This window comes from Schistocerca cancellata, chromosome 12, assembly GCF_023864275.1.
Source record: "Schistocerca cancellata isolate TAMUIC-IGC-003103 chromosome 12, iqSchCanc2.1, whole genome shotgun sequence".
In the NCBI taxonomy this organism is placed as follows: domain Eukaryota; kingdom Metazoa; phylum Arthropoda; class Insecta; order Orthoptera; family Acrididae; genus Schistocerca; species Schistocerca cancellata.
The window spans coordinates 77532914-77535137 of NC_064637.1; the positions used below are offsets into that span (position 1 = coordinate 77532914).

Sequence of the window (2224 nt, forward strand, 5' to 3'; positions counted from 1 at the left end):
ATCATATCAGTAGATGTGGTGTTCATGTGCAGACAAACAAATGACAAAAATTAAAAAGTAAAACTGGATGATTTATTGAGGGAGAAAGGGCTCCACAAACTGAACAAGTCAATAAGATGTTGCTTCAACTCTTGCTCTAGACTCTAGAGATTGGTCACGTCCTAACGTATACTCTGACGCTGTCTTATGTTTCGCATCTCGGATGCTACCTTCATAGTTCATACAATCCATGATACAATCATACAACAAAGATTATCGCTGGCATACAGGATAACACGTGCGTCGTCGTTTGTTGTTTACAAGTGGACGGAACGAGAGCTGCTACTTTATTCGCACTATAGCGATTTTTGGAAGCATTCACGATGTATTTAATGTATTATCTTGACGGAAATGGTGACAGAGTGTATACTCTGAAGAAAGTCGATCCGAAGGGCAGACCCACGGCATCAGCTCATCCTGGTAAGTACATTTCGTCTCGGACTAACGTACTGAAACAATACGGTAACTAGGGTTGACTTGCTAATATTAGAAGACTGCACAAGAGAGATTTTAGCAATAGATGTTATTTTCAGGATTCTCTATATTTTTCATCTACTACTGATTGTAATTGAGGATACGAATTATACAAACAATTGGTGCTATTTACTGATACATAAATTCTTTGCAGCCCGATTTTCACCAGAGGATAAATACTCCCGAGAGAGAATAATGACAAAGAGAAGATTTTATTTGCTTCCAACGCAACAGCCACAGTACGCCTGCTGATAACGCAGTCGAGTGAGGTGAAACAGGAATGCAAACAGTGGAACATATTTTTGTAGTGAATTTGTGTAATGTTTGTTAATTGAACATAAAGTGCTAGTGAGAAATTGCGAACGTATTAAAGGACTCCATGTAGTAGTTTCATGCTAAAATTATATCGTGCGCTAATTGAAATATATTGATGTTATAAGGAGTGCAGTTGTTCGTTTCCTTTTGACAGAATTTTGTTAAAATAATGCAGTTAGAATTTCAGCAGACACCTGTGTGACGATGTAAGACAGTATTATGATATGAAATACAAAATGGTGGTGTAAGCATTTTGATTTAAATGTTAAGAATGTGTTAAAATTGCTTAGCATTTTGACAGTTGGACATGGTTGACACTATAAGAAATGTTGTGTTTAAGTGCATTTGAGTTTGTACTCAAATATCTAATAAAGAGTGGTACATAACAGATATAAAGTTGAGAGTATTAACACTCTGTATTACTTACTCCTGAAAAAATAATGCATTGTTTCGATTGCTGTAATATGAAAAGACGGAAATCTGAAACGCTGAACACAGTTGGTTAGTTGGTTGTTGTATGCTAGTTTTTAGTGTGATAGAGGCAGTGAACTTGAGAAGTAAGCTTTTCAACAAGACCTTCAGGAATATTACACTAAACATGACAGGACTTAATGTGGAATTAGAATTTGATATGCTGTAAAGGGTGCACTGAACCATACCATTGTTTTTTCTAACCGGACTAAGCTTAATGAGTGGTGTCTTGTTAATATTGATCAGTTGTTCCTAGAGTTGGTTTAAATGCTCTAACATTAGTGCGTCCTCGAGCATTTATATGTATATGTAGTTTAGTTAGTTCCATGTTCAATCAGTCATTCATAATTTCTGTCGGCACTGACTTTGTCAGAACTGGACATACTTGTCTGTAACCTGATTTATATAACATAGTATCATTTTATGTCTGTCAATCAGTGGTTCTTATTTCAAACTAAGTAGTTTCAGACAATTATGGCAGTGAAATTTATTGCTCTGCCAATGGTAGTTACTCTGTAACTACAGAAAATGATCTGAAAATGGGCAGCATTGCCCAAAACCAGCCAGTTTGAGATAATAAAAAATCTGTGATTGACAGACAAAAAATAAGCCAATTTTACTCACTTAATAATAGAGCTTTTGAGTTGTTGACAGGCACACAAAAAAGAATGGAAACATGTTGGTGTTCAGAAAAAGTCTTTTGCCAAGGTAGAGACGTTTTATCGTAACTTCCCTGCCATAGTTACTAATTTTATAGCTTACTATTGGCATGTATTATTTTAATGCGCAGTTACATGTTGACCATTTTTACATTTCATAGTACCAGAAGGGTTAAAAATTTACCAGCAGAAGTACAGAAGAACTGACTAAAGTTAAGTTTTTGACCTTCTCCCTCTCTGGAATCTTTGTTGTGGTGACAGAATTA

General features: G+C 35.7%; 1 long non-coding RNA gene across 1 annotated transcript; it reads left to right on the top strand.

Annotated features, from left to right (window-relative positions):
* The first annotated feature begins 319 nt into the window (after positions 1 to 319).
* Positions 320 to 956, top strand: LOC126109684 (uncharacterized). Its single transcript, XR_007523710.1, has 2 exons — positions 320 to 459; positions 668 to 956. It is a non-coding gene; the product is annotated as an uncharacterized LOC126109684 (long non-coding RNA).
* The last annotated feature ends 1268 nt before the right edge of the window (positions 957 to 2224 follow it).